This window comes from Nematolebias whitei, chromosome 8, assembly GCF_014905685.2.
Source record: "Nematolebias whitei isolate Nwh7 chromosome 8, NemWhi1, whole genome shotgun sequence".
NCBI lineage: Eukaryota > Metazoa > Chordata > Actinopteri > Cyprinodontiformes > Rivulidae > Nematolebias > Nematolebias whitei.
In genome coordinates this window covers 16,975,398-16,981,895 of record NC_056505.1, presented here as the reverse complement: position 1 = coordinate 16,981,895, position 6,498 = coordinate 16,975,398, and the positions used below count along the sequence as shown (strand labels likewise).

Genomic DNA, 6,498 nt, shown 5'->3' with positions numbered 1-6,498 from the left:
GTCCATCATTAAACAGGGGCGGGGGTCTCCGTGTTCATCTGTCACCCTCTTACAATGTTGTTATTGCAAGCCCTCTGTGAATAGCAAGGCTGTCACCAGCAAACTGGTTGATCCACTATGAGAAAGTGTTGTTTTTAACAGAGTTTGTTGCAGCGCCTCAGACTGAGGTGTCCAGAGGACCTGAATGGTAAATTTATGAAATAGCATCAAAAAGTCTGGAAGAATTGTGCTCAAGACCACTTTAACTTATTGCAAGACAACATAGCTTCTTAGAAGCAAAATTCAAAGATTTGTCTTTACAATAAATAGGAAAAGTAGAACCATGGTGTACACCTTTCCTCAGATACTCACCACACTTGTCTCACTTTGCTGTTGTTCCTTCTTCTTCTTCTTCTTGTCTTTCTTCTTGTCGTTGCCCTGGGCAGCCTTCCCCCCAGCTGCTGCTCCTGCTTTTCCTTGTCGATGCTTCCCGGAAGCCTCTTTTCCGGCTTTGGTGGTTGACTTCCCCGGCTCGGAGGTATCCGACTCCGAATCGGAGTCTATCTGGAGCAGAGCAAACCGGGAGGCGGTGGTCGGGACGGTGATCATTGCAGGCGATGCCATAGTGTGACTGAAAACTGAACACAAATTACAGTTTTATTAGCTAAACTTTAGTCGGTTAATGCTCGCAACCTTTTTAAACAGCCAAATTAAATAAACGCCTTAAACAGCTTTTTATGCTAATCAAATCACTGTCACACAATCTTACATTCTGCCTTTGTTACCAGTCTACAGTTAGCGACAGATTAGCCTTTTAAACAGCAGCGACATTGCCGAGCTAGCAGCTTTTGTTAGCTAACAAGTACCAAAGTTGTTATCCTTGCCAGTCGACAAAACCTCTATAGACTCATATTTATCTTTTGTTATTGTCGCACTGGCTAGTATATGTTGAAGAAGCACAACTAAAAAGAGAAGTCCGTTAAAATACTTTCACCTGTTCGCGAAAAACTGTGAGCAGCAGCTATCAGCGATTGTCTAACTCGGTACGGAAGCCCGTTGGATCAAAATAGTGTTAAATTGCGATTTCAACTGGTGCTAATTCGCAAAGTTAACACTAAAGTGTTTGTTGCTGCTGCTAACTAATAAATCCTGTTACTGTTTTAAGTCAGTTTCATAAGTCTTGTTTGTCCACAGTTTTTAAATTATTATTATTATATTATTATTATTATTATTATTATTATTATTATAATTATCATTTATTTTTAAGCCATCTTTAAAGAGCAAATTATACATACTTACATATCCATGCATACTTACGGCAGTGGAGACAGGGTCTTGTATAAGCAGGCAAGAAATAAAGTGACCAAGTTTATCAGCGCAACAAGAATCTGCAACAAAATGCTGAAAATTGAACTGAGTTCACCCGTGGGCCTGATTTGGCCCCCTGGCCTCCAGTTGAATAATCCTGCTGAAGGCTCTTCCAGCATCAGAAGACCAGGAAATCTCCAGGACCTGATGTTAATTTCCTCCTTCTGCCTGAAATCCTATACAGTCCAACTGGCCCCCATCTTCACTCACATCTTCAATGTGTGAGGTTCCCTCAGCCTCAAGCATTCCACTAGTCCCCATTGCACCATAACAGGAATAAATGCTTACAGACCTGTTGTCCTGACGTTTGTGGTCATGAAATCTTTTGAGCGACTGGTGTTGAAAACATCTCAAGGACTTCACAGGTCCCCTGCTGGATCACCTGTAGTTAGCTTATCAAACAAGCAGGTCAGCAAATGATGCAGTCATTCTGGGACTACACTTAATCCTGCACCACCTCGACCACCCAGCGAGGTACATCAGGATCCTGTTTGTGGATTTCAGTTCGGCCTTCACCATCTTCAACCCAGACATTCTCCATCAGAAGCTCACCCAGCATACAGTGCCAGCCTCCACCTGTCAATGGATCACCAGCTTCCTGAATGACCGGCAGTAGCAGGTGAGGCTGGGGAGCATCTTCTTCCGCATGAGAACCAGCGGCACCAGTGCCCTCCAGAGGTGTGTTCTCTCCCCACTCCTCCTCTTTGTGCTTTAATGACTGCACCTCAGTGGACTGATCTGTGAAACTTCTGAAGTTTGCAGATGACATCACTGTTACAGGACAATGACAAGTCTGCATACAGACAGGAGGTGGATTGGCTGGTCCACTGGTACGGTCAGAACCACCTGGAGCTTAACCTGCTCAAGACTGTGGAGATGACAGTGAACTTCCAGAGAAGCCCCCCCCCCCCCCCCCCCACACACACACACACACACACACACACACCTCACTGCCTCCTCTCATCATCCTCAACAACACTGTGTCTACTGTGGATCATATCTGGCTCCTAGGAACCACCCTTTCTGGAGACCTGAGATGGTCCTCACACAAATACACAGCTTGGAGAAAGGCCCAGCAGAGACCACTTCCTGAAACAACTCAAGTATACCACGGGAGCTGCAGCTCATCTTCTACACAGCCATTATTTAGTCTGTTTTGTGCACAGCCATCACTGTGGGGTTTGGCTCATCCACAAAACAGGAAAGGTCCAGACTGCAATGAACAATCAGGTCTGCAGAGAGAATCATCGGACTGACCTTCACTCGATCCATGACTTGTACAGGTCCAGGATCAGGAAAGGGCTGCTAACATCTCTGCAGACCCCACACATCCTGGATACAAACTGTTTAGACTTTTACCTTCAGGTCGGCGCTACAGAGTGCTATTTGCAAAAAAACAGCCGCCACAGAAATAGTTTCTTCCCCCAGGCGGTCTCTGTGATGAACTCAATAAACACTATGACTACTTCCATGTAACACTGTCACATAGTAATCAGCTACGGTACTCTGCTGTGAAACAAGTAATACGCATATTTGCATTACCACAACCTGCCTTCTTTTTCTTTTCCTTCGGTGTATTTAAAAAAGACTGTATATATTAATACATGTACATACCAACATGGTGCATGCTCAATAGTCCAGGTAGAATAATGTAACAAGTTTAAGTCAGGTCCTCTAGACAGATTCTTGTTGAACATACTGTTCTAGTGCCTGTACACTATTAGTGCTGGAAACCAAAGTCAAATTATTTGCCTGTGCACACAAACATGACCAATACAAGTGATTTTGATTATTCAGTGCAGGTGATGGTGGATCATGCTGACCTCCACACCAGAGGAGGCATTGTTCTTCAGGTAGTGTCTTGATTTAAAGTATCCCAGTGGAAGCACAGTTTACAAAGAATAGCAGGATGTATCTTCCAAAATCTCCAGGACATGATGTCCATGGGTAAATGGTGTAAGGAATATCAACAGAAAACACATTACATAAATGAGATGTATTATAAAAGTTTTAATATTACACTGTACAGAAAAAAAAAGCAACCAATACAAAAATGTTATACTATCATCAACATAAACAACAATGTATATTAGTTCCAGCCATGCAGCTTTGTTTGAGCCAATTATGTTGTTCAAGAGAAGAAAATTAATTTAGTTGATGCAGACTATGCTGGTCACAAGAACAAAAACAACATAAATAATTTGATAATATAGGAAACAACAGAAAAGTGCTTGTCCTGGGATCTTTCACCAACAACATACCAACGTTTGTAACGTTACAAAAACACTTTTATACATAGACTGTTCCTGACATTATAAAGACCGTTTAAAAAAACGTACTGTCCAGAATAAGAGCTTTATGATCAAGTATCTGAAAGAACAAAACAGAATGTATGGTGCTGTGCAGCATTTGGAAGTGCTAAGTAAATCTATCATAACATAGAAAGTTTCATCTAATTATTAAATCAGATAAAAAGACACAACAAAACATCAAACTTTGTTCAGATGATAAAAATGGCTTCCCTTCATGTTATTTCTTTTAATCAGAGGCTACATTTGGATATTTCTAGCACTGTGCCAAGACAACAGAAACTGAACAGCCACAGATTTTAGTCTGCCTTTGCATAAATTAGATCATAAAGTGTAAGAATTTCTGTCGTCTCTCTTCTGATATGAAATAGACAGACGTCAGTGACAACAGTTTAACTGTTCAACACGTTCTTCTTATTGTGAACATATAGTTATATTTGATTTAAAAAATGCACTTGAAGGAACTTCAAGTTCACTTCACAAAGGATTTTAAGCACCCAGCCAACAGCACATGAAGATTTTCATACCTTGTTTAAAATTATATGAATACATTCATGTCAGACATCCAAACTGAACCAAGAATCACCTGAAATCTGCCAGACATCTGTGGAAAAATTACATGTATGAAAGGGTTTTAATCAGATCAGAAAATAAAGAAAAATCATCTGCCAGTTTTTCTGGGCACTTCTATTGAGTCCTCCATCATTGACTCAGTGCTGGCATCAACAGCAGCCTGCTGCATCCTATTGGCAGAACCAAAGATCTGCAGGCCAGCTCCAGAAATCTGCTTCAGCTCTCTGCGACACAATCTGACAGGTGTCAACTCGAAACCTCCCTCAGAGTGAACTCTTGAACTCCTCCCATGGGGTGGTGTGAGTATCTGGTTGTGTTCAGACATTTTTGTCTGTTGAAGCGTTAAGCAGACAGAATCTCTGTGTGTTTTTGCGACAGTTTGCTCAGTGTTTACTTTTGTGTATGTGGTTGCAACATGTGTTGTTTTCTTTACCTCCTCAGAAGGAGCTCGGACTTTATTTGCACTCTGCGTGTTGTGCATTTGTCTGTGCAGGGGCTGATTGTCAGGCTGCACGGAATCACCAAAAAGCTCTTTCAATTTCTTTTTGAGCTGCCGACTGGAGCTTTTGTAGAAAAACAGCTCTTTCTCGAGATGCTGCAGTCTGTCTTGTATTGCATGTTGTGTCTCTCCAGAAGCTTCCTCTAAATACACGCAAACACAAGGAGAAACAAATGTCAGTGATGCAGGGATATTCATTTTTAAAGTCAACAAATCTGAATATGTTCAGAATCCGCACCTTTAAGTTTCTGTAGCAGCAGCTGAATGTTGTTCTGGTGGTCTCGGTGCTGCTGAGTGAGTCTGCGGTCTGCATCCAGGACCAGACGTTGCATGGCCGCCTCCATCTCCTTTAGCGCCACATCCTGCTCTTCTGCGTGAAGCTCCAACTCTTCACACTGCAGTCGTAGTTGGCGCTCCACTTCTCTGAGACAAACAACCTGCACGCGGTGACAAATAACAGTGTAACGTGAGAGCATCATTACAAAGTAAAGTAGTTTTTAATTTACACATGCAAAAGAAAGGACAGAGGAAAAGAAGCTCATAAAAAGTTATAATGGCGAATAAAATAAAAGCACAAGCGCCTTTAGAAAAGTAGGTGTAGTTAAATTCCTGCAAAATAAAGAATTCTACTCGTTTTACTCAGAAATACTTCAAGTGGTGAAAGAACTAAACGAGAGCAAGTGTAAAAAAAAAAACAGATACAGGTAAAAAATAAAAATAAAAAGACAGGTTTTGTACGCTGTTTATGTGAAGACAAATGTAGGTCTATATGTGAAAGTTAATTTTATCTCACCTTATTAAAATATTTCATCAGGAGATCAAATGTCGCAGCTGGTGAGAGCTTCTTCAGCTTCTTGGTAATGTCCCGATGTTGAACGAGTTCAGCACTTTGTGATGGATGCAAAGACGAGTCACTGACTAAAAACTGCTCCTTTTGTTTAATAGACTTGTTTTTAAATTTGAGAGCTTCATCTAGAGCTTCAATAGCTTCCTCCAGTTGTAGAAGACAGTGCTCTTCCTTCAAGGACAGACAGAAAGTAATGACCAATAAAACTCCAGAAAATCTGTTCAAATGTGTACACAACGCATCAACCCCTGAGCTTTTCTTACATCTGCAGTGAGCACCCTGTTGTCCCTCTGCTGGGCATCCAGAGTGTCTCTTTTCATCTTCAGCATGTCTCTCTCTTTCTCCAGTTCCTCCCTGGAAACTCCTGCAGCCCTTTTCACAGTGCTGCTGCTCTGCAGCTGCTCCTCCACAGACTCTAACTGCACGGATACACGCAGCAAATCTCGGCTCAAGGCCTGAAAAATATCAATAAATAAAAGAAAAATCAAACAAAAGAAAAACGATCACCTTATTTTGTACGCAGAGGTGTTTTATTTCTTCCCTACATTTGAATGTTCTACTGGAAAAATGTTACCTGACTGGAGCGTAACTTCTTGACCTCTAGGTTGTTTTTTTGTTGCAAACAGTCCTCCCTGCGTTGAAGCACCTCCTCTCGTCTCCTCTGCTCCTCCTCCAGCTCCTGCAACTCTGCTCGCTTCTGAAGAACATTTTCCTCCTCTTCCTCCAGCCAACTACTGTCGCACAGCTACAAGAAGAGAAATTCAGGAGAAAATGTAGAACAAAGACAAAAAAAAAATACAAGGGTTAAATTAAGGTATATGAGAAATTACAGAAAAACGGGAAGACTAATTTAGATTTAAAACAGCTAATTGAGTCCTGAATGTTTCAAAAACCTTGACAAAAGGGTTATTTTAAAAAAGAAA

At 41.4% G+C, this 6,498-nt stretch overlaps 1 protein-coding gene and 1 long non-coding RNA gene across 2 annotated transcripts in view; one reads left to right on the top strand and one right to left on the bottom strand.

The window, feature by feature from the left end:
* The window catches only part of grid2 (glutamate receptor, ionotropic, delta 2), a 724,936-nt gene that overhangs the window by 233,719 nt on the left and 484,719 nt on the right, over positions 1-6,498 (top strand). The gene's annotated exons all lie outside the window — the stretch shown is intronic.
* On the bottom strand, positions 389-1,042 carry LOC119413938. Its single transcript, XR_005186982.1, has 2 exons — positions 974-1,042; positions 389-617 (listed from the first exon to the last, which is right to left on the bottom strand). It is a non-coding gene; the product is annotated as an uncharacterized LOC119413938 (long non-coding RNA).